Raw genomic sequence first — 26,855 nt, 5'->3', positions numbered from 1 at the left:
ACACACACACACACACACACACACACACACACACACACACACACACACACACCATGATTTCTGGAAGCAGCAAAGGTCAGAGAAGCAAGTCTTCAGGTTCAATCTCATTTGACTGACTTCCACAGGAAGCTCAGCCAGCTCTTCAAAATTAACTTATTGCTTTTGGTTCTTAGTTCCCATCTGTAGCCAATGTGGTATCTTGTTTGGTTTCTCTTATTTATTCTCTAAGAACTATGTCAATATCCATTCATTATGCTTTATTAAATAGCCATGATTGGATAGTATAATGATACACAAAAGTTTAAAAAAACAAGGTTTGTTACAAGCTATGAAACATAATACTGCATCTGTTAAGAATTGAGTTCACTTACCTAGTTATCATACATTTTAGTTTTTAAATACCGCACTTATAGATTAGATTTGTTTTATGTATATTTTGCAGTTTACATTCCCTTATGAATCAATACATTGTATACTTTTCATGCATACACATATATACATATGATGTAACTCAAAGTTAAGGTTTTTTAAAGCTATACATACAAAATCACTGCATGTGGAATTAAAGCATATTACACACAAAATGAAAAGAACTATAGCATAAAACACAGATCGAATGTAACTGACCTATATAAAACAAAGCATATGATCATTGTATCCCTAGAATATTTTCTCTTTAAGAAAAAAAAAAACAAAGCCAATTATCCACTTTTAGAGTAAATCACAATGCAGTTTTCTAAAAAAATTTGCTAGGCAATGATAGCTTTATTGCCTTCTTGGCTTCAGACCACCAACTATTCTAAAGATATTTAATTAAAAAAATAATAAACACCATCACATGAAATACAATGTCAAGCAAACATAATTATATTCAAACATCTGAAAAATGCATAGTACCACATTTGGGAAGTGTGGACTTTTTCCATTGCCGTCTCATTCATGATAAAGAGCAGTCTTTGGCCTCCTTTTTGAAACTTTTTATAGTGTTTCTTTAAAGTTTATTTTGAGAAAGAGAGAGAGCGAGTGCACATGAGAGGTGGAGGGAGAGAGAGAATCCCATGCAGGCTCCAAAGCGGGGCTCGATCCCACGACCCTGGGATCAAAGCCTCAGCCAAAATCAAGATTTAGATGCTTAACTTACTGAGCCACCCAGGCGCCCTATAAACTTTTTACAGTATTTTTTATGTTCAATAAAAATCTCATTTCAGCATTTTATCTTGAAGTATAATAGCCCTATTTTTCTCTTTACCTCCAACTAATATACCCCAATCTTAAAATATTTTGTATGTGTATAACAGCATACAGATTCATGTATTTATTAAACAACTTGCTAAAATAAGGTCCCTGTGAAAGGTTTACTAAAATCATGCAAAACTAGGACTCATAAGAAGGGATCCTCTAGCACAGCTATTCAACGATTTGTTTTACTAGCTGGGAAAAACAAGAAGGCCTGCAAAATTCCATATTCTTCAAGTTTATCAACCTTAATTTCCTAAAACACTGCTCCAGAATCTCAGACAAACGCCAGATAAAATTATTTCCTTAATTCTGCTACTTCCTATTTTCTGCCACATTTTAATGTTTCTAAAATTGGGATTATTTTACAAAGGATATATATATTTCATGGTCGTCCGCCTTTTAAAAAATGGGCTATGCTAAATTGGTATCATATCTTACAAGTGATGGAGATTTAGAATCCCAGAAAATAATGAATATAGTATTACTCATGAAAGGGAACTCTGAATTAAGTACTTTTTAATTTGCCATTTCTTCCAGTAATACTTGTTAAGGTTACTATTCACCCTACCCAAATTGGAGCCCTTACAATCTCCTGAAACAAAGAAAAGGCATAATCCTGAAACCAATCAATTTTTTAACATATTTTTTTTCTACAGTGGCAACTAAGGCCAAGTAACTTTATCACTTCCCCATGTGAAGACACCAGAGAGTGATTTGGAGATTAGGAAGATAGATTAATAGAGACAAAGAAAAACTTACTGAGAAATAATGAGGTTAGTTGCCAAATTGACAGTATGAATTATCTGTTGTAGAGGGACTCTCTTATGAGATGACACATTATTATTCAAAGAACTGGCCATTACGTTACCTTGGCCAGACTACATGCACTACTGCCAGAAACTACTCATGCAAAAACCTTGGCTAAAAGCTACCTCTGATGGCCTGGAACCTATTTTGGCATTAAAAGCCAGAACTTCAGGCCACTCAGCAGAACTTGCCCAAGAAATCTATTTCTCAGTTAAAAAAAAAGTTCTTCTATCTTGATTTTACTGGCATGCTTTAAGGGAATAAATTATTGACAGTTAATTCATATATATATAATCACTCATCTTTTCAACAAAAGAAATATGAGGCACATTTAAAAATATTCCAAATTCAATTTAAAACTTTTACCATCTTAAAAATAAAATAAAACCTTTACCAACTCAAAGATTCTGCATTTACTTCTGATTATTTTAATTTGTCACGAACCACCCTCAAGTAAACCATCAGGCTAAAAGGACTGTCCAGAGTTTCAGACAGCCTAAAACTGACTGTTGGAAGATACCATGGATCTGGTTGGCCAGGCGCCTTTCTCATTGTTCCAAGTATCACTGCATGCATTCTTTGCTCCAAAACAAGAGTTAATTCTGCTAAGTTGCTGAACCAAATTCTTCGTATTTGCCTTAACTTTCTTTATCCAGATTTGTTTTAAAAATTTACAGGTTAGTCTTGATGCTGCTCTGACCCTACAAAAACCTGACAAAGGAGGTTAAGAGGGGAGGTGTCCAGCCATTGGAATGGAGGATGTGATGCCCAAAGCTCACATAATCTCAGCTACTGAAACCACATCAGTAGAAAGGAACTTCCTCTGCCATTGATTTTTTTACTATTGAGGTAAAATTGGAATATAACATTTTATTAGTTTCAGGTATACCACATAATCCAATTTACGTATAGACTACAAAGCAATCACCACAATAAGTCTAATTACCACCCATCACCATACAACTCACATTAACCATTTTGGCTTACCCCCAACCCCCTTTCCCTCTGATAACTGCCAATCTGTTCTCTGTATCTATGAGTTTTGTTTGCTCATTTGTGTGGTTTTTTTTAGATTCCACATATAAGTGAAATCATGTGGTATTGTCTTTCTCTGACTTATCTGACTTATTTCACTTAGCATAATACCCTCAATGTCCATCCACATTGTTGCAAATAGCAAGATTTCCTTCTTTTTTATGGCTAAGTAGTATTCTATTATATATATATATGTATTACTCACTACTCACTATTACTCATTACTATTTATTATTACTATTCATTCCTTTCTCTCTCTCTCTCTCTCTCTCTCTCTCTCTCTCTCTCTACACACACACACACACACACACACAGATACATATATATCACAAATTCTTTATCCATTCATCCATGAACAGTTAGGTTGTTTCCATATCTTGTAAATAAAACTACAATAAACATGGGGTGCATATATCTTTTTGAATTAGTGTCCTCATTTTCTTTGGATAGATACTCAGATGTACAAGTGCTGGATTATAAGTAGTTCTATTCTTAATTTTTTGAGAAACCTCCATACTATTTCCCATAGTTGAAGAACCAATTTACATTCCCACTGACATTGTATGAGGGTTCTCTTTTTCCACATCCTCCTCAATGCCTGTTATTTCTTGTCTTTTTGATCCTAGTCATTCTAGCAGGTGTAAGGTGATATCTAAATGTAGTTTTGATTTGCATTTCCCTGATGATTAGTGATGATGAGCATTTTTTCATGTGTCTGCCATCTGTATGTCTTCTTTGGAAAAATGTCTATTCAGGTCTTTTGTTCATTTTTTAATTGGATTATTTGGGGGTTTTGGTACTGAGTTGTAAAGTTCTTTATATACTTTGTATATTACCCCTTTTCAGATATATCACTTGCAAAATCTATTTATTAGGTTGCTTTTTCCTTTTTTTTTTTTTTAAGAATTTATTTTTAAGTAATCACATTACCCAACATGGGCTCAAACTCACATCCCCAAGATCGAGTCACATGCTCTACCAACTGAGCCAGCCAGGTGTCCCTGTTGCCTTTTCATTTTGTTGATAGTTTCCTTTGCTATGCAGACTTGTAAGTTTTTAGTTTTATGTAGTCCCACTATTTATTTTTGCTTTGTTACCTTTGTTTTTGAGTTGAATCTAAAAATTCAATGCCAAGACCAACATCAAGGAGCTTAACGCCTATGTCTTCCAGAGTTTTATGTTTTCAAGACCTTACATTCAAGTCTTTAATCTATTTTGAGTTAATTTTTGTGTATAGTGTAAGATAGTGGTCTAGTTTCATTGTTTTGCATGTTGCTGTCCAGTTTTCCCAACACTGTTTATTGAAGAGACTATCCTGTTCCCATTGTATATTCTTAGCTCCTTTGCTGTAATCCAATGACCCTATGTGTGGGGGTTTATTTTTGAACTCTCTATTCTGTTCCATATTTCTGTATGTCTGGTTTTATGCCAATACTACAGTGTTTTAATTAACATAGCTTTGTAGTAATATAAAGTGTGATACTTCAGACTTTGTTCTTTCTCAAGATTGCTTTGGCTGAGTGTCTTTTGTGGTTCCATACTAATTTTAATATCCTTTGCTCTAGTTCTGTGAAAAATACCACTGGGATTTTGACAGGAATTGCAGTGAACCTGCAGATTGCCTTGGGTAGTATGAACATTTTAACAATATTAATTCTTCCAGTCCATAGGCATGGAATATTTTCCCAATTACTTGCATCTTCTTCAACTTATTTCATTAATGTCTTATAATTTTTAGTGTACAGGTCTTTCACCTCCTTGGTTAAATTTATTCCCAAATATTTTATTCTTTTTGATGCAATTGTAAATGGATTTCTTTCTTAATTTCTCTTTCTGATAGCCCATTATTACTGTATAAAAATGCAACAGATTTCTCTATATTGATTTAGTATCCTGCTATTTTACTGAATTTATGAGTTCTAACAGTTTTGTGTGTGTGGAGTCTTTAGGGTTTTCTCTATACAGGATAATGTCATGCGCAAATAGTGACAGTTTTACTTCCTTTCCAATTGGGATGCTTTTCATCCCCCCCCTTTTTTTCTAATTGCTATGGATAGGACTTCCAATACTATATCGAATAAAAGTGGTAGGAGTGGCCATCCTTCTCTTGTTTCTCATATATGGCCTTTATAAGGTAGTTTCTCTCTATACCCACCTACAGAAAACTTTTATCATAAATGTTGAATTTTGTCAAAACTTTTTTCTGCATATTTTGAGATGATCATATGATTTTTGTTTTTCATTTTGTTAATGTGGTATACTACATTGCCCTGGAATAAATCCTATTTGATCATGGTATATAATCTTTTTAATGTATTATTGAACTCAGTTTGCTTATATCTTGTTGCGGATTTTTACATCTATGTTCATCAAGGATATTGGTCCATAATTTTCTTGTTTTGTGGTGTTCTTACCTGGATTTGGTAACCAGGGTAATGCTGGCCTCATAAAATGCATTTGGAAGTGTTCCTTTCTCTTCATTTTTTGTTTTGTTTTGTTTTTGTTTGGGGGGGGGGGTTTGGAAGAGTTTGAGAAGGACAGGTGTTAAATCTTTGAGTTCATCAGTGAAGCCATCTGGTCCTAGACTTTTGTTTGTTGGGAGGTTTTTTATTGATTCAATCTACTTTCTAGCACTTAGTCTATTTAGATTTGCTGTTTTTTGATCATTCAGTCTTGGAAGATTATATCCTTCTAGAAATTTATCCTTTATTCTTAGGTTGTTCAACTTGATGGCATATAATTGTTCATACTGGTCTCATGATCCTTTGTATTTCTGTGGTTATCAGTTATAATGTCTCCTTTTTAATTTCTGATTTTATTTATTTGAACCCTCTCTCTCTTTTTTTTTCCTGGTGAGTTTAGTTAAAGGTTTGTCTATTTTTTATATATATTTTCAAAGAACTAGCTTTTAACTTCATTGATCATTTCCACTGTTTTTTTTTTGTCTCTGTTTTGTTTATGTGCACTTTGATCTTTATTATTTCTTTCCTGCTACTAACTTTGGGCTTTGTTCTTCTTTTTTTAGTTCCTTTAGGTCTAAAGTTAAATTATTTATTTGATAGTTTTCTTGTTTCTTGAGGTAAGACTGCATTGCTGTCTTCCCCCTTAAAGCTGCTTTTGCTGCATTCTATAAATTTTGGAATGTTATATTTCAATTTTTATTTGTCTCAAGGTATTTTCTGATTTCCCCTTTGATATCTTATTGACCCACTGGTTTGTCAGTAGCATGTTGTTCAATCTCCATGTATTTGTGACTTGTTCAGTTTACTGTAATTGAATTCTAATGTCATGCCATTGTTGTTGGAAAAGATGACTGGTATGATTTCAATCTTCTAAAGTTTACTGAGATTTGTTTTGTGGCCTAACATGTGATCTATCCTGAAGAATGTTCCTTGTACACTTAAGAGGATGTATAGTCTGCTACTTTTGAATGGAATGTTCTGTATGTATCTATTAAGTCCATCTGGCCTAATGTGTCATTTAAGGCCAAGAATTCTTTATTGACTATCTGTCTTGATGGTCTATTCATTGGTGTACGTGAAATATTGAAGTCCACTACTATTATTATATTGCTGTTAATTTGCATTATATAGTTAGGTCCTTTATTGGAGGCACATAAATATTTACAAATATTATATCTTCTTGTTGGATTGACTCCTTTATCATTATATAATTCTCTTTTTTGTCTTTTGTTTAGTCTTTGTTTTAAAGTTTATTTTGTCTAAGTACAGATACACCAGCTTTTCATTTCCATTTGAATGTAATTTCTTCTTCTATCCCTTCATTTTCAGTCTTTGTGTGTCCTTAGATCTGAAGTGAGTCTCTTGTAGGCAGCATATAGATGGGTCGTCTTCTTCTTCTTCTTCTTCTTCTTCTTCTTCTTCTTCTTGTTCTTCCTCTTCCTCTTCCTCCTCTTCTTCTCCTTCTCCTTCTCCTTCTCCTTCTCCTTCTTCTTTTAATCCATTCAGCCACTCTATGTCTTTTGGTTGGAGAATTTAGTCCATTTACATTTAAAGTAATAATCAATAGGTGTGTACTTACTGGCATTTTGTTAATTATTTTCTGGCTGTTTTTATAGTTTTTGTAGTTCCTCTCTGTGCTTTCTTCTCTTGCTCTCCTCCCTTGTGGTTTGATGACTTTCCTTAGTGTTATGTTTAGATTCCTTTCTTAATTCCATCTACTATAGGTTTTAATATTATGATTACCATAAGATACACATATAATAATCTGTTTACATAGTAGTTTATTTCATGTTGATAGCAACTAAAGTTTGAGCACTTTCTAATGACTACATTTTTATCCCAACTTCCCTACCCATGTTTTATGTTTTGGTGTTATATTTTACATTTTATTTTGTTTTATATATCCTTTAACTTATTATTATTGTTATGGTTAACTTCACTAATTTTGTTTTTCTAATCTCAATACCTGTTTTATAGTGACTAATCCACTACCTTTCCTATATGTTTGCCTCTTCCAGTGAGATTTTTATTTTCATGTTTTCTTATTGCTAATTAGTGCCTTCTCTTTTCAGCTTAAAGAAGTCCCTTTTAACATTTATTGTAAGGGTGGTTTATTGGTGATAAACTCTCAGCTTTTGCTAATCTGGAAAAGTGTTTATATCTCCTTAAATTATGAATGATTGCCTTGCTTAGAGTATTCCTGGTTGGAAGTTTTTTCATTTTAGCACTTTTCATGTCCTGCCACTCCTTTCTGACTTGCAAAGATCTGACTGAAAAATCAGCTGAAAGTCTTATGGAAGTTCCCTTATATGTAACAAGTTGTTTTCTCTTGCTGCTTTTAAATACTTTCCCTTTAACTTTTGACATTTTAATTATAATGTATTTTGGTGTAGATCTCTTTGGTTTATCTTATTTGAGACTTTCTAAGCTTCCTGGATGTAGATGTCTGTTTCCATCCTGACTTCTTGGAAGTTTGCAGCCATTATTTCTTCAAGTAAGTTTTCTGCCCTTTTCTCTTTCTTTCTCTCTTCTCTTTCTCAGACCCCTAAAACACTTGATGTCCTGTTAGCTATATTCGCTTTTTAAAATTTCTTTTCTTTTTGTTTTTCTGTTTGGATCAGGATGCTGGTCCATTGTTCTGCTCCATCCCGTCTGCTATTGAACACTTCTAGAGTGTTTTTCAGTGGAGTTATTGTATTCTTCAGTTTAGTGACTTCTGTTTGGTAGTATCCTTTTTTTAAGAGAGAGAGAGAGCACACACATGCGTGCATGAGTGGGGGGAGGGGCAAAGGGAGAGGGAGAGGGAGAGAGAGAGAATTTTAAGCAGGTCCAGTGCAGAGTCCAACATGGGCCTCAATCTCATGATGGTGAGATCATGACCTAAGCCAAAATCAAGAGTCAGATGCTTAACCAACTGAGCCACCAAGGTGCCCCTGTTTGGTACTATCTGATATTTTCTATATCTTCTATCTCTTTGTTGAAGTTCTCATCGTTTCATCCATTCTTCTCCTAAGTTCAACAAGCATATTTATGACCATTACTTTTGAACTTTTTATCAGTGAGAGAAATAAGTCCCCCAAACCCCAAAGGCTGGGGTATCTGATGTGGGGTACAAACTCCTCAGTCTTCAGGGAGAATCTCCATATTTGTGAGATCCCTCCAGATTGTGGGTCGCCATGCTGGAGGTGGGATTTTTGGTGAAATCCCCTCTCTGCCTCTACTTCCCGTCTCAATGTAGTTCTTTTATCCTTTGTTGTAGAAAAGCTCTTTAGCTAGTTTTCAGGTCTTTTCCAAAGGGAACCAATTCATATGGAGCTGTACATTTGGTATGTGCATAGGAGGAAGTAAGTTCAGGATATTCCTAGACCTGAACCACTCTCTCCCTGCCACTGATTTTTAACTTCATCTTATGACAACTTACCACAACCATCCAATCCACCTACTAGAGCAACATCCCATAATTTTAACCACCTGGTGTAATGCAGGGGCTTTACAAAGAGATACAGCTTATCATCAATTAGAAGATGATGTAAAGAAGGGAGAGATGCTTTGATTAAATGCTATTCTTTTTCTTTAAATTTTTTCCCTCAAAGTTTTATGTCTCAATTATTTTATGGTGTAGTTAGGTAAAGGATTGTTTACAACACAAAATAATTTTATATGAAAAGCCTACAAATATATTTCACTGCTTCTAATACAACATCTGTTTTGTGTGACCAAAGAAATCCAGTAAACAACAAATTGAAATGGAAGACAATCTTAATCCAAGAGAGTAATTCTTTGCAGAAGGAAGTGAATGGAGATAAAACATGCAGCAGGAATCCAGGGCCCAGGAAAGCATGAGCACAGCAGGGCAAACATAAGCCTTCTCTTAGTTCTTTCCTTTCCTCCCATACCTGCTCTTGTTTCTCTCTTTTCTTTTCCTTTATCTCTCACCATTGGCTGCTCAGAGCCAATATATTCACTTACCTCAATGGCAGGCTTAATGCTCTTCCTTGGAACTAAGGGATAGTGAGGAATAAACAAGTTAGTTTGGTTTTGTAAGAATAATGTTCATGCAGAAAGATCTGGAAAAGAGAAAAAAGGAGGCTTCCATTTGTCCCTAAATGTTATCTTACCATAACTGGTGACATCTCTGGATTAGTGTCTAAATGTATTGAAAATCCTCTGACTCATTTGTTGCCCACTAAACAACTTTTTTTTCACCCCAGCAAAAACAACAGCCTCGCCATAGAATGTTCAATTAACGTTACTGATAGATTGATGTCCTGACGTTACCTCTCAGTGGTCCAACTAGTTCAGGCATTACTGTTTAAAAGACAGGATAGGACAGGCAAAATCAACCATAAATCCATGTTATAGATCATGAGGAGAGACAGGACTCAAGAAATATATCATAGCTTTGTAGGCTTTAACAACTTAAGAAATTTAACATAGTGTGAAAACTGTCTCTAGAGCTCAAATAATTGTCTAGTCTAGGTGGAATAAGAATTAAAAACTTGGTTTGAATAGAATGGTAGGAGAAAACTCGACTTAGAATCATAACATCTGGTTCCAATTTTACTCTGCCATTTATTACCTGTGACTTGAAACATACTGCCTCCCTTACCCTGAATTTCCTTATCTGAAAATTGAGAAAATTCAAGTACATATCTAATAGGTATTATTGTGAGGATTTAATCAAGTGAACCACATGAAAGCTAATGGCACAGTACCTGAAATGCAGTAGATACTCAATAAACATACTACAGAAATAATTTTCCCCCACTGTAGTTGTGTGCTATCAACTTAAAATCCTTTTTGAAGGGGGAAAAGAAACATTTTCTTTCTGATATGGCTATTGCCTGGCATCTGCATTGTTTGAAATATTAGGTCTCTCTTATCTCCTATTGTCATATGTACAATGCTTTGAGATTCATTTGCATGATTTACTGAAGACCTACTTTCTTCCTCAATAGGCTTGCAGTCTAGCAGTAAAAGAGAAATGCACATTATTATAACCTTGGGTGTATGTGTAATTGCCACAACAAGGCAGGCTGGTGGTACAATGGCTGCAGCAGGGAAGAGGAGGGGGTATAAGGGTCTGAGGGAGCCGGGGAGGCTTTGGGGAGAAACAGGACTAGGACTTGGTCTTCAGGGTCAGAGAAGGAACCCGCCAGATGCGTGAGAGAGAAGAGAGGTTTTCCAGATAGAACCTAAAGAAATATCCAAACTCTAAAATATTTTAAAATATTTAAAATGCTCTTTTTAAGTGTGTCTAAATTCTAAATTCATATGGTTTAAATACCCATATGCAGTTACTCATAATTGTACACATTTTTCTCTGTGACTCTAACTTAGATAATTTAAAAGGCAATAGAGATATTTGTCTGTTTAGATGATGAGAACTTTATAGGAATGAGCAATGATGGGAATAAATTGATAAAAAAAATTATGTCAAACAGGAGTGCCTGGCTGGCTCAGTCAGCAGAGCATTTGACTCTTGATCTTGGGGCTGTGAATTCAAACCCCACATTGGGTGTACAGATTACTTAAAAAATAAAATCCTTAAAGAAAACAAAAAGAATTACATCAAACATTCTACTTTTACATACTTGTGTTAACTGGAAGATGACACAGGAGACCCTTGATATTTGGTGTGTGAAAATGCCTGTAGCGGTCCTTAGCTTTCTGTCAAATCACAGTTTCATCCAGGGTCAAATCATTGTCATTATTATCATCACAATCATCATAGCAGCCAATACTTGTATGGTTAAATACAGTGCCAAATACTGTTGCGAGCGCTTGGGAGTAGAAACCCACTTATTCTCAAAAATGAGGGAGGAAGATCCCATGGCCTTTTCAATTTTGCTAAAAATTTCTTACTTGATAAGGAAATTTACATTGGCCAGAGCATTCCCAGCACAGATTTACAAACCATTTCTTATTTCTCTGTGAGGCATAGGATAGGCTCGGTTCCTATACCTGAATCCTGGTAAAAAAAAAAAAAAAAGATCATTTTTCATAGGCTTTTGCACCCTCACTTCATATCATACTCACTGCTTAGCTCTTAGGTCTTTCTCCATACCATTTTCACAAATAAACCCAATTTTTACCGTTCACAGGAGGTATAATATAGTGATGACCTGACTGGAACAATCAAGTTGCCCTGAAAAGCTGTTGCAGGGTAATCAGATGGGCACACTCCCTGACTAAAGTGATTTGCTCCCATGCCATACAAGCACTTCAAAGCCATGCTTCAGTAAAATGACAAATTAGTACCTGTCAGGATTTTGGGACCATGCACGGAAAGTGAGATCAAGGATACTAAATCCAAAAGTCCGTTATCGTATAAAATCGCTGAGGTTAGAAGACAGCATGCTGTGTAGTCTATATAGTGAGAAGATAGTTGTGATATTTAGGGATAAATTTTGAAAGCCACTGCTATCAAACTTTTCTTATGTTATCTTGATGCTTCAAATGTGTACTTTTTACATATAATTCACATGTTTCCTCACACTTGAAATGAAGCTACTATATATGAGAAGTTTAACACTGCAGCTCTACCTCGACCACCCTTAAAATGAGATGATTAGGAAATCAGAAGCTAAATTATATGTCTAGGTACTAATATGCCCACAAATAGTATAAACTGTAGATGCACAAAGCAGTAAATAACTCTTAATTATCACAGAAAAGTTAACCTCAGTTTCACAGCGTTAATAGAAATAAGTTTAGTATTTTTTGGAATTTTGATAAATTTTAGTCAAATTCTGACTCTGGTTTCATGATCCTACCATTTAATACATGTGACATTTTTAGAATAGCATCTGCACATGTGTGGTAGCCAACTTTCCCAATTTTAGTAATAGTCATTTGGCTTGAAGGACTCAATTTTCATAGTAGACCAACCACTTAGGACATTCAGTGTAAAACAACAGCTCTTGAAGTTAGAAGGGTCACCACAAAGAATCTACAGTGCTGAGCTGTGTTTGGCTTGTCGTTCCTACTGTCAGAATGACAAAACCGATTTGATCATAAATAGTTTCAAGAAGGCCAGTGTGCTTTGGGGACATGCCAACTTGGTCCAACCACTGTGAACTTGCAACTCTGAGAGCACAGTATCAGACTTCTTGTGGAGGGAAGTGGTGGAATGTGGAGCTCAGAGTCTAGCTAAACAAAAGTTAAATTGCTTTTTAATTAAAAATATATATACTCCAGGAACTCTAATAATTTGAGTTGTATTTGAAAATAACAGCTTTAACAAATATGATTTTTAAAGACTTCTTGCCATTCAGAGCTGCTATTCTGTGGGTGTGAAATAAAAAACCAGGCTTTATCCCACTGAAATCTGAGAGGCAAACAGCTCATTTTAACTATTCATATGTCTGTGTTGGCTTTACAGATAAAGATCAACTCAACGGCATTCTAGAAAATTAGTTGTGTCTAATCCCCAGTGTCCTAGTTGACATTTCCTTTATTAATAGAACAGGATACACATGGCTGTGGTCAACCTCTTACTGGGTCTGCTATGACTGCTGTAGCAGCCCGCAAAGTATAGCCTCTCTGTGAAGTACATTGGGCTGCTCCAAGGGAAAGAACTCTTCATCAGGCTTCTTGTTAACCTTCTCCATTTTAACTATCATGGCTTCTTGAGCATTTGCAAGTTTTTCAAGTCTTTTAATATATAGGTAACAAAACCAGACATTAAACATTGATTTCTAAAATACCTTCCAAGAACTACCTTTAATATTTTGTTAATGTATAACTTATACAAGCAAAAGCATAACTGTTAGTTTTTGTAAATTATTTAACCCTCACTCCAACCACTCTCCACAATCTCATAGCTCATCCAATAGCAAACAAAGAGATAAGTAATAATTAGGCCTCCATTTCTTTCCTTTATTTTTTTCTTGCTGTCTACCTTCTTTCCTTTTCTTTTTTCATTTTTTAATTTCTCATTTTCTTTCTCTTACATATCTGAATGTTATTTTGCTTTTCCATTTCTACAATCCTTTTGTGTATTTTTCACATAAAAAAAGCAAATGGAATGGCTAATAAACATACGAAAACATGCTCAACATCACGGATCAGGAGAAGGTAAAGTAAAATAACACCAAGATAACAATTCCCCTTTCAGACTGAAAAGCATAATATAAATTGTTAGAATCCAATGTTAGGGAAATTGACATGCTAATATATGGTTAATGGTGCAGTTCCTTTCAAGGGTGGCAATTTCTATCTCAATTCAAAATGTACATACCTTTTGATGCAGCAATTCCACTTTTTAAAATCTATCCTACAGAAATACTTGTAAAACTATGTAGTGATATACATAATAATGAACATGTATGAAATTATTGATTAAATTATGGTATAGCTATACTATCATGCAATTTTAAAAAATAATCAAGTAAACCTATATTACAGATATGGAAGAATTCCCATAACTTGTTTTTAATGAAAAAGAACAAATGACGGAATAATATTTATAGTATGCTCTTTCTTTTACTTACAAACACATACATGCATATGTACTTTTGATCCATATGTTTAGTTGTCTACTTAAAATATTTAAGCACAAATATCTCAAATTTAATGTCTCCAACATTTGACTACTGATCTTTTCCCCAACACTGTCCCCTATCTTACTAAGTGACACATCTATCATTTGCTCATTCAAGAAACCAGGACATCTTCCTTTTTTTGTATTCTCCACCTCCAATCCAGTCCTAAACATGTTTCAAATCTGTGCACTCATCATTGTTCCACTTCCATTAACCTATTTTCGTCTCCATCAGTTTCACCTGATTTTGTCAATAGCTTCCTATTTATTTGTTGTCTTTTCTAATCCTTTTTATGGATTAGATCCCTTTTGAAAACACAATTTGGATCATGTCACTTCATGCCTAAAACCCTCATAGTATCACTTTGCACTTAGAAAAATCGACTCTCAACAAACATGAGACTCTTAAATATAGAGAACAAAATAAGGGGTTCCTGGAGGGGTTCTGGGTGGGGGGATGGGCTAAGTGGGCAAGGGACATTAAGGAAGACACTTGTTGAGATGAGCACTGGGTGTTATACATAGGGGATGAATCACTGGAACCTACTCCTGAAATCATTACAGTGCAATAATGACTGCTAACTAACTTGAATGTAAATTAAAAAACAAAAAAAAAAAAGAAAAAAGAAAAATCTACTCTCTTTTCCTCAGCCTACACAACCTGCTTTATCTCATCACTGATTACCTCTCCAGCCAATGGCATTATTATTGTAACAGCAATAATAATATTATTGTCAAATATTTTCTCATTTAGGTTTCAACAGAACTGTTTAAGAATTCAACCTTTAGGGGCACCTGTGTGGCTCAGTTGGTTAAATGTCTGACTCTTGATTTCAGCTCAGGTCATGATCTCACAGTTTGTGAGTTTGAGCCCCGCATTGGGCTCTGTGCTGACAGCACAAAGCCTGCTTGGGATTCTCTCTCTCTCCTCTCTCTGCCCTTTCCTCCCTCCCCCACATGGTGTCTCTCTCTCTCTCTCTCTCTCTCTCAAAATAAATAAATAAACTTACAAAGGAAAGAAAAGAAAAGAAAAGAAAAGAAAAGAAAAGAAAAGAAAAGAAAAGAAAAGAAATACGACCTTTAGTAACTACTCTGAAGATAGCTGTGAGTTTATCCCAGAATCAACCACTTGAAAGTTATCTCTTGTCCAGACCTGTGCAATAGCCTCCTTACTGGTTTCCTTGAGGTTTCCTGGAGGTTCCCTCCAATCTATTCTCCAAACAGCATCATGAGCATAGGTAATATATTCAAGATATTCCTTTGCTTAAAAGCCTTCGACGGTACAGACTGACCTGATCTGGCCCCCACTCAGCTCTCCAATCTTATTACATGCCACTGTCCCTCGATTAATATACTTGAGCCAAGTGGCCTCTTCTCAGTTTCTCAAATACACCAATCTCTTCTTCATCAATTTCTTCTTCATATTGGATTTTTCTATGTCCCTCCCTGCCTGAAACATTTTTCCTTCCACGTTTTATACAGCTGGCTCCTTCTTATATTTTCAGTCTCAGCTTAAATGTCACTTTTTCAGAAAGTCCTTCCTTAACCATTAAGTAACCTACTCTTATCTTTCTCATTTTGCCTTACTAATTTCCTTTATATTACTGGACACAAGTTTAAATTGGTTGTTTATTTGTCTTCTGTCTTCTTAACATTCTGGAAGTTCTATGCAACATACCCATAATAGAGGCATTGGTAGTGGGAGCTGTGAGTCATTCCTGCAAAGTCAGGAAGACCTCTCAGAATATAACATTAAGTCCTGAACTTAAGGGAATGTGCAAGGAAAGGAAATGAGGAAGGTCATTCCAGGTCAAGAGGACAATTGGTGAAGCTGGACAAAAGCATGTAAAAGGATGTCAAATTCCCAAAGACTGTATATTTGGGGCCTAAGGAGGGAAACAAGGAAAGGGCCTTTGAGGCTGGATGGGGGCATGAGGCAGGAAAAATGGATACAACCAGATGCTGAAGGACTAAGGAAGCTCTTCTTGTCCTATACATATTGGAGAGCCCTAGAAAACTTAAACAAAGAGTGAAATACTCGAATTATAATTCAAATGGAGTAAGAGGAGAAAATACTAGAGACTATCTTCTTTTCTTCTCTTTAATTTTTTTAATGTCTATTTATTTTTGACAGAAAGTGTGAGTGGAGGAGGGGCAGAGTGAGAGGGAGACAGAGGATCTGAAGTGGGCTCCGTGCTGACAACAATGATCCTGATGTGGGGCTCGAACTCACAAACCATGAAATCATGACCTGAGCACAAGTGGATGCTCAACCAACTGAACCACCAGGCACTCCGAGACAATTTTCTAATAAACAAATCTGTAGCAGGGCACCTGGGTAGCTCATTTGGTTAAGTGTCAGACCTGGGCTTAGGTCATGATCTCACAGTTCATGAGTTCAAGCCCCGCATCTGGCTCTGTGCTGACAGCTCAGAGCCTGAAGCCTGTTTCAGATTCTGTGTCTCCCTCTCTCTGCCCCTCCTCGGCTTGCACTCACTCTCTCTCTCTCTCTCTCTCTCTCTCTCTCAAAAATAAATAAACATAAAAAATTTTTTTTGAAATAAACAAATCTGTAGCCCCAACTCTCATTAATAAAGATATGCAATACTGTCTAAAACATGAGATGAAATAAGTATAGTTTTTAAATAAGATGAATATATAGGAAAAAATACATGTAAATATGTATACATTCTAATACATTTTATGAAGTTAATTTTTTAAAAATAATGTAGTTTGGAAATTTTCCAAAGGAACTAGCACCAAAACTGTGACTGACTTTTATCTGGCAATGTAGCTAGTTTATGGAGCAGGAGCAGAGTTATTTGCCCTAAATAATAATAGGAAAAAAATGAGGCTTATAATCCATGTGTCACTCTGGTAAATTTTACATAGTGAGGTTCCTGGACTAAGAGAAAAACAAAAAAAAATTCAGGATACTTGTATATAAAGAAAAGTCCTGAAATTGAAAGGTTTTTAAAAGACTTGGAAAATACATGAAACTCAATATTTTCCGTTTAGAAATTCATCCAATAATCTGGAAAAGAAAACCTAGTAAATATGAAAAAGGTCACTTTTTTAAGAAAAAATCAGTTTAGATATGACCTGATTTGACCCCCAAATTCCACTGGACATTCTGTTACTGAGTAATTAGAACTATACAGTGGACTTGTTCAATTTGTTTGTACTATGTAAAATTGATTTTTTTTCTTTAATACTAAAATTTGGTCCATCTGTTGGGAAAACAGAAAATGTTCTAAATATATACAAAGAGTGGAAATGCTTCATTCCACTGGCTGTATCCTGTGGTATATGCATTTTCATCAGTATGTTTGTCTTGCAGACAAAATGAATATCAGATGGTGGTTTTGAAAAAGGGCAGACCTAACATGAGGTGATTAGTTTCAAAAACAGATTTTTATTCTTGATAAATTATTACCAAATACAATCATCTGTTGATTGAGGATATAAAACAGATTGGTCATACTATAACCCACAGGTTAAATGAAAAACGGAAATAATAAGTTTATTTAACATGGTCTTGCATTAGGTTCCCAGCAGTACAAATCTAAGGCAAATAATTAGATTTCCAATTTAAAGATATACATTTGTTAAGCCAGACATTTCCTGAGGTCATCTATTTCTCTGTTGGCTAGTCTCATTGCACTGGCAATATATTTGGGACATTTTCACTTAGAACTTTATATTACTACCTATACCTTGCACATTACTCTACTCTGATCAAGCCAGTATTGCAGTTTGATTCAGGAATAATGCAGAGGGCAAAGCACTGATTGTGATGAGTCCTGTCTGCAAATTAGATTCAAACACACTGTTGCATAGACTTAAAGAAACTAATGCCTTAAAAATAAATCCCTGAGAAAAAAATAAAGAATTCACTTAGAGACAACTGGTAAACCAAACAAATCTATCTTATACTAAGTTAATGGGACAACAAATATAGTACACTCAATTTCTTAAATATCCACTTTCTTTTTTCCATTTAATTTTATGGTGAAAAATAAAAACTTAAAAGACAGCTGCTCTGATCAATAGTATATCTTATTTTTACTGAGCACACTCCCCATCCCTCCTCCTCCTCCTCTATTTCTTTAGCAATTTACAGCTCTGCTATGTAATGTCTCTCCAGGGAGCAAAGAATCCCATTACAGATGATTCCTCTGTGCAGACTTCAACTCTGTAAATCAACAGGCTGAGCTCTCTAACAGATTTTAAATCCCTGCTTGAGTTAGGCTGGGACAACTTGCAAATTGGTGGGGCCGGAAGGAGGAGGAGGAAGGAAAGTTTGATACCAAATAAGTTCCAGGAAAAAGATCCTACAATATAATTTGTTTTTGTTTTGTTTTGCTTTTATTAATTTTATCCAGTAACATTTATGCCTGATACAGAAGAGGGAAGGTCCAGAAATATCAGGGACTGAAAAAGGACATCCAAAGGAGATTTTCTCCCCAGAAGAACATTCTCAAGGGATTCTAACAAACCCAGCAGAGTGTATCAGAAGCATAAAGTAATAAGCTGGGCTAATGCCTTCTTGGAGATAAGATTTCTACGTGGAATAGAGCACTTTAAAAAGATAAAGTTGTATGACAAAGGTGTGGGGTGCTATTTTTAAAACAAACCTCTGTAAAATAGATGGCTCATAGGGAATTTATTCTCTTACAGAGCTTCATATGCCTTTATTACTCAAAAAAAAAAAAAAGAGAGAAAAAGAAAAATCCTATAAAATCCATTGATATTGTGAAAGAATTTTGAGAGATCACCATTATTTTCTGTATGGTGCAGGTCTCACTTAAAATAATCATTAATAATAGTAACAACAGGATGTAAAGCATGGTTAATTACATAAAAACATATTTTAACAAGAATATTACACATATTATGCCAACACTTATCACATTAGGAGATTGACTCTTGCATATTTCCATTATTAAAAATCCAACATGATGTTTTAAATGTTCCTTATAAAAAAAAGTCATACTATGTTCAAGTTGAACCAAGTGTTTATTGAAATAAAATAGTGAGAACATTAGGGACAGGGAAGGAAGTTGAATATTCCAAACCAGATTGTTTCTGAGGGTCAATCCCATATAAGACACCATCACCTGAGTTTAGCAAACGTCTCTTTTATTGTTATTATCAATATGTAAGATAGATCTCTGCCTCTCTCTCTCTCTCTGCCTCTCCTTAATCTCTTCCCAATTGTGTACCAGTTGTCCTAAACCAACACTTCATCTTTCTACCTTTTGTCTTCAAATTGTTTTACTTTTTAACTTTTTCACTCAGTTGCTTCTGTGACCAGTACCCCAACTCTGCTCTATGTTCACTTATTCCACTCATGTTCAAATTGTTACTTCATCTTGTCCATCATTACTTTTGTGTTTCTCTTATTTTTAACGTTTTTTTTTTCTCTTACCATCATCCTAGTACCAGGATTCATCTCCTCTACCCTGGATTGCTACTATTTCATTCTGTCTAAACTTCTTGCTTTGAGTTTTCCCCAGATCTTTGGTCTATGCACAGAGTTCCAGTTAATCCTCCTAAAACATTACTCTAATCATGAATTAATGAAATCTGGAATCTGAGATACTTGCCTTTACTGAGTTTTATGATCTCAGGGAACAAACTTTGACTATGACCAAACATTCCGAAAACAAATGTCATCTGTAAAGGAATGAGAAAATGAATGGATTGGGACAAGTCATTTCTTCTATACAAGCCACCCCAAGAAAGTACTTTTATTAGTCAATAATTCCCTCTAAATATAAAAACAATAGCATATGATTATTATACTGAAAAAGGTTTTAGAAGATAACCTTAATGGAACACTTAATACAGGCATGATTATCAATTTAACGTAATTCCCCTTAAGGTCCTTTTTCTCTTCTAGTTATCACTTCTCCAGGCCACCACCCTAACTCTGTAACATTGCTTCTGATTACTGCTACTACCAACAGGCTGAACACACCTCAAGGACAGTTTTACTCATCTGGTGAAAACCTGAGTGACATTCTCTAACAATCTTTGCCGCAGCTGGTTTTCTGAAAGGGATCTCACTGTCAATCTTCATTCCAAAAGTGTTCCAAAAGTCAACCTTTTCCTTAGTGTGGATTATTATGTAGGGACTTTTTTGTGCTGCCAAGAAATTTCAGACTGAACTTTTAAATGGAAGAAAAAGCCTTAAGGGCACAATTGGGCACCCATGTTTAAGAATGGTGTGTTTGTTTTAAATTGGTGCTCCATCTCTAAAGTTCAGGAGGGACCTTAAAAAAAAGAAATCAATGTTTAAAAAGATCCAATTTCCTTGCATCTTTGGTCAAGAGTTCATAGTTACTTCCTCTGTTAGAAGAAGCACTAACTTACCTTAGCAATGGCAAAAAAAAATTAAAACCAGTGGATTCTCTTTTCTCCATCTATTGATTCATCAGTGAGTTAACTTTTCTCTAAAACTACCTTTCCCTTTGTATGCAAGGGCTTTAATTCTCTACTTATTTGGCATTTACAATTTCAAATGTAAATAATGAATGCTGAAATTCCAGAATGCCTTTCCAAATACTCTTTACTTCTGCTTATACTTACTTCAAACAGTACTTCCTTGACTTCTGAGTAACAATTCTCTTATGTGTACTCTCACAGAACACTGTCTTCCTGCCTCCTCGCCAACCCCCATCACTGATACAGCACTTAACAATAAGACAGACTGAGCTCCTGAGAGATAGGGGCCATGTTTTCTTCACCTTTGAATTTCAAAACACAGCACTATAATTAACATATACTTGGTGTTTCTTAAACGTATTTGCTGAATTGAATTAGGTTGACAAAGTGCAATTCAGGCCATGTTGACTACTGGGTAAGGCCAGGCCTCTACAAACAGAGGACAGCAGTGAAATGAAGTAATTATCCAGATCACTGAGGACAAAAAATGTGCTAATTTGGGCAAAGTGAGTAAGCAAGACTTTGCCTAACGGGACTAAATCCATTGTTTCATTCCAATGCTTATTAGCATTGCTAATGGAAATCTGACCTCAGTAGGGCAGTCCTATTCTCCTGTGCTTTTGTGTTATAACTGAGTCATTTGTTTTATATCGATGCTGAACATACCCTAGACCTCTTGTTCATAGGACAAAAATCACATCTTAATCCTTGTCAGCCGTCCCATGGGTGTGCCATTGGTTCCAAGCAGGGTCAGTTGAGGGCCGTGTGGACATGGTTCTGTGAAACCAATGACTAGACACACATTTTAAAGACCACACCTCACTAATATAATGAGTCACTAGTATCTTCTTTATAGACCAAAGCTAGCAAGTTGCATAACTAATTCAACTTTTAGCACCATGGCTTCTCCACATGAAGTCTGCATAATCCTCTAGACAAAAAGTAAGGTGGCTCTCTCATGTGGAACGATAAAACTCCTAGAAGACATAGGCAGTAATTTCTTTGACATTGGCTGTAGCAGCCTTTTTCTAGATATGTCTCCTCAGGCAAGGGAAACAAAAATAAAATTAAACTATTGGGACTACACCGAAATGAACAACTTTTGCACAGTAAAGGAAACCATTCAACAAAATGAAAAGACAACCTGCTAAATGGAAGAAAATTTTTGCAAATGATATACATAACAAGGGGTTAATATATAAAATATATAAAGAACTTATATAATTCAACACCAAAACCCCACAAATAATCCAATTACAAAATGGGAAGAGGACTTGAATAGACATTTTTTTCAAAGACACACAGGTGGCAAACACACATGAACAAATGCTCAACATCACTAATTGTCAAAGAAATGCAAATCAAACTGCAATGAGATACCATCTTACACCTGTCAGAATTGTTAGAATCAAAAACACAAATAACAAGTGTTGGAGAGGATGTGGAAAAAGGGAACCCTTGTACACTATTGTTAGGAATGTAAATTAGTGCAGTCACTCTGCGAAACAGTATCGCGGTTCCTCAAAAAATTTAAAATAGAACTACATGTGATCTAGTAATTTCATTTATAAGTATTTATCCAAAGAAAACGGAAACACTAATTCAAAAAGATAGATGCACCCTTTTAAACTGCAACATTACTTGTAATAGTCAAGATATAAAAAGCAACCCTAAATGATGGGTTGCATATCATAAAATCTCCTAAAGGAGATGTGGTATATGCTTATGTGCACACATGCGTGGTGCATGTGCACACAAACACACACAATGTGGAATGTTATTCAATCATAAAAAAGGATGAGATCTTGCCATTTGTGGCAACATGGATGGACCTAGAGGTATTATATTAAGTGAAATAAGTCAAAGACAAATACCATGATTTCACTTCTATGTGGAATCTAAGAAACAAAACAAATGAATAAACAGAAAGTACAATTAGACCTATAAATTCAGAAAACTGATTATTGCTAAAGGGGTTGTAGAGACGGACAGAATGAGTGAAGGGAAGGGGGAAATATAGGCTTCCAGATATGAAATGAACAAGTCGCAGGCAAGAAACGTACAGCATAGGGAATATAGTCAATGGTATTGTAATAGCATTGGGTAGTGACAGTGGTAGCTACACTCATGATGAGCACAGTTTAACGGGTAAATTTGAGAAATCACTATATTGTATACCTGAAACTAGTGTAACATCGTCTGTCAACTATACTTCAATTTAAAAAATATTATCTATAATTTTAAATATGTATATATAAGTATATTTATAGTATATAACTATGTACATATATATAGTAAGGTGAGTCAATACATATCCCCTTTGGGATGAAGATAAATCTACTGGATTTTAAGGATTATTAGAAGAAGAAAAGAATGTTGCTTTTTAAACCAACAGCTTTGTTACTTATAATGCATATGTCTGTTAGCATCTTTTCTTTTTCAGCTCATCTGTATTTGATCTAAGCAGGAAAAGCAAAGTTACCTAAACAACAAAGCAAGAGATTAGAAATTGAAATACTTGACATAATCTTTTGTCATTCTGTGACTGCAATTAATTTCCTTATGTAATTTCAGAAATGGGGATAACAAAGTTTTTATTGTGCTTCATGAGGAAGCATAAATTTCAGAAAATACTTTGCATTTGTAAATTTAAATCTTTCAACTAACAAGCAGTTATTTAGTTTGCAAATAACTGGAAAAAACTGCACTGACTATATAATTATATTTGAAATCAACATGGTCAAATTTACAGGATTTTTTTATACCATACAGGCTTAAAAGTAGAATCAGGTTTTTTTAAATTAAGGTAGACAAAATATTTAATGAAAACTACAATGAACTACATATTTTAGAAAAATTCCAAAATTCTAGCTTGAATCTCAGCATTACCAGTCATGAACTTGGTGACACTGGGCAAGTCACTGAACCTTTCTGAATCTCTCTTTGCTCATTTCTTAGACAGAATAATAGTTTCACCCTTACCTAAGTCTTAAGGTTGTTTTGAGAAGCATGAGATAACATAAACAAGAGTAAGTTTGAAACTGTGGAAAGCTACACAATATATAGACATTATTATTATTATTATTATTATTATTATTGGCATGTGGATATTGATGGTGATGATGGCAGTAATGGCCTGATGTTTGCCATCAGGTGCATTGCTAATGCTCTGCTGTTAGTTAATGCAATTACTACAACAGCAATTATTTTTTGTTCAGATTCAGCCATCTGCAAATCTGAAATATTTGTTTCAACACCAAGAGGAAAACAACTTATATTAGTTTAAATAGAGAATAATAAACACATATACAACTCTGCCAGAAAAGATTATAGCTCATATTTCTTCAAAAAAAGGAGTCTTTGTCTCATGTGGCTTCCTTCTCCATCTTGTAGGACAGACTTCTTTGCAAATGTCAATCGTATTTTATTAAATTGACTGTGAAAAGGGTGAACTTCAGATCAAGATTTTCAGCCCTAGGCTTCCTTGATATGTTTGCTGCAGATGAAGCTTTTAGCAACTCCTGATCAAGCTTCTTAAGAAAAAAGAAGAAAGGAAGGAAGGAAGAGGGAGGAGGGAGAAAGAAAGAAAGAAAGAAAGAAACAAAGAGAAAGGAAGGAAGGAAGAAAAGGGAGGGAGAAAGAAAGAAAGAAAGAAGAAAGAAAGAAAAAAGAAAAAACAAAGAAACAAAGAAAGGAAGGAAGGAAGAAAGTAAGGGGAGGGAGAAAGAAAGAAAGAAAGAAAGAAAGAGAGAAAGAGAGAAAGAGAAAGAGAAAGAGAGAGAGAGAGAGAGAGAGAGAAAGAGAGAAAGAGAGAAAGAGAGAGAGAGAGAAAGAAAGAAAGAGAAAGAAAGAAAGAAAGAAAGAAAAGAAAAAAGAAAGAAAAGAAAGAAGAGGGGAGGTAAGGAGGAGAGGTGAGGGAGCAGAGGGAAGGGGAGGAGAGGAAGAAAAAAGAGAGAAAAAAGAGCTGAGATAGAGACTAATACATAAATTGAAACTGGTATGGACAAAACCATGTGGTAAATACCAGAACACACAGCAAAGGAAAAAATCCCTATCACACTTGGTCCTTTACACTTCACCATGGGGGTCTGGAGCTAGCTCAGACATAATCCACTATGTCTAAGGTAACAAAAGACCCAGAGGATACCAGTCATCTTCCTAAAGACTAGACTTCCTAAGTAAAGAAGTAATCTTCAACTAGCTTTCCGTCTTTGCGAATTGCAAACATGCAAGGTGCGATCTATGGCTCTTTGTAAAAATTTTGTAGCATCACAGGAAATAATCTTTGTTTTTCTGCATATCATTAGTTCTCAATTATTTTCATTCATTCATGAGAGAGAGAGAGAGTGCACAAGCAGGGGTAGGGACAGAGGGAGAGTGGGAGAGAATCTTAAAAGCATGCTCCACTCTTAGTGTGGGGCCTGACACAAGGGCTCCACCCCAGGTCCATGGGATCATGACCTGAGCTGAAATCAAGAGTCAGACACTCAACTGACTGAGCACCTGGGTGCTCATTATTTTCAATAAGATTCTTCCTCAAAAGTATTATGAGTTGGCTACAAAAAGTGAGCATCACTGTAGGTCCCTGAGTTTTGTCAAAATGATTACCCTTTAATAAAGGTGTTTATGAAGAGCCTTGGCCAAACTGGTAATCTCCCAAGTGTCTTTCTCAGCTAGAAAAGCCTCCAAATTATTTTGTTATTTTTAAAAAAAGGCACCAAAAGGAGCTCCTTGTTCCCACCAACTTTAAATTCCACATATTTTTGTGTATTTGAGGAAATAATTAGATAATATCTATATAGGATATTCCCCAACCCAAATTAGCATCCCAAGTAAAACTATTATGTGAGATATTATGGTGTCATGTGAAAAAAGAAGTGTTTCATATCCAAATAAGTTTGGGAAATAATGAAATAAACTACATTTATTTTATTTCTTTATTTTTTTTATTTTGAGAGAGAGAGAAGGGGCAGAGGGAGGGAGAGAGAGAATCCCAAACAGACTCCCCACTGTCAGCACAGAGCCTGATGTGGGGTCTGAACCCACAAACCATGAGATCATGACCTGAGCTGAAATCAAGAGTCGGATGCTTGACCTAATGAGCCAACTAGCAGCCCATGAAATAAACTACATTTAAAAGATATACTTTCTGCTGGAATTCTCATGCTACAACATGCTATCATGTATTGTGATGTTCTAAGAAAGTATTTACAAAAAAAAAAAAAAAGAAAGAAAGTATTTACAAAATGTATTTGACCATGAAACTGTTTTTCAGGGAAATCTATAAAAATTTGGAAGAGATGTGGATAAGACATGTAGATCTGTAACATGACAGAAATATGTTAAAGAGTTCATGACTCTTGACCATGTTAAGAGTTGTCTTTGTGTGGTTGAATCTACTTATGCCAATCTGTGTAGCCACAGAGAACCTGTTGTCTTGCCAGGTTCTGTTTGTCTAAGGAGTAGACACAGACTGCTTTGAGGGAAGGAAAAAATAGATTTAATTAGCACCAACAATTCCAAGGATTTCCCCCCCACCCCAAGTGACAGCAATCTCAAGAAATGGTTTAGCTATCTTTTCCATGAACTCACAAGTTCCCAATATTGTTTCACCGTATTTTCACTGGAGAGAGTGGGGACAACATGTTTATGAATTACAAAAGCCATGATACAAACCACAAAAATACTGGTGCATCCTCATTTCTAGAAATTCTAGAAAAACTGGCTTCACAATTTAAAAGAGGGCATACTATAGCAGACGAGATAAATTTTAGGGGTAATGACTTAATACCTAATACATCTGTATGTAGATACCAGTAACTGCTATCTGAATTCAAATTTCCTATCTCTGCATCTCTGACATTCCTTTCTCTAGCCGCCAAGATGGTTGAGCTATGACATAGTTGGTAACAACTGTTAGACGATAGTTCCTGCTACTACAGGAACTCAAATCAGGTATTCAATCCAGAAGGCTTTTCTTGTAATCAGAATAATGACAACTGGCTTCGTTCTGTTTTCTTTCTTTCTTTCTTTCTTTCTTTCTTTCTTTCTTTCTTTCTCTCTTACTTTTCTTTCTTTCTTTCTTTCTTTCTCTCTCTCTCTTTCTTTCTCTCTTTCTTTCTCTCTCTCTCTTTCTCTCTTTCTTTCTCTCTCTCTCTCTCTCTTTCTCTCTTTCTTTCTTTCATTCTTTCTTTCTTTCTTTCTCTCTTACTTTTCTTTCTTTCTTTCTTTCTCTCTCTCTTTCTCTCTTTCTTTCTCTCTCTCTCTTTCTCTTTCTCTCTTTCTCTCTTTCTCTCTTTCTCTCTTTCTCTCTTTCT

The 26,855-nt window shown here is 35.2% G+C and overlaps 1 protein-coding gene and 1 long non-coding RNA gene across 3 annotated transcripts in view; both read right to left on the bottom strand.

Moving 5' to 3' along the window:
* Positions 1–26,855, bottom strand: part of SLC25A21 (solute carrier family 25 member 21) — a 483,599-nt gene that overhangs the window by 326,374 nt on the left and 130,370 nt on the right. The window lies entirely within an intron of this gene.
* LOC125908801 (uncharacterized) lies at positions 3,345–12,200 on the bottom strand. Of its 2 annotated transcripts, XR_007453442.1 has the most exons (3): positions 11,805–12,170; positions 11,138–11,514; positions 3,345–9,610 (listed from the first exon to the last, which is right to left on the bottom strand). It is a non-coding gene; the product is annotated as an uncharacterized LOC125908801 (long non-coding RNA). The 2 variants fall into 2 exon arrangements; XR_007453443.1 differs by lacking the exon at positions 3,345–9,610 and having other exon boundaries at positions 11,805–12,200.

This window comes from Panthera uncia (assembly GCF_023721935.1).
Source record: "Panthera uncia isolate 11264 chromosome B3 unlocalized genomic scaffold, Puncia_PCG_1.0 HiC_scaffold_1, whole genome shotgun sequence".
Classification (NCBI taxonomy): Eukaryota; Metazoa; Chordata; class Mammalia; order Carnivora; family Felidae; genus Panthera; species Panthera uncia.
The sequence above is the reverse complement of the archived record's forward strand: the minus strand, read 5'-3'. Positions and strand labels throughout refer to the sequence as shown.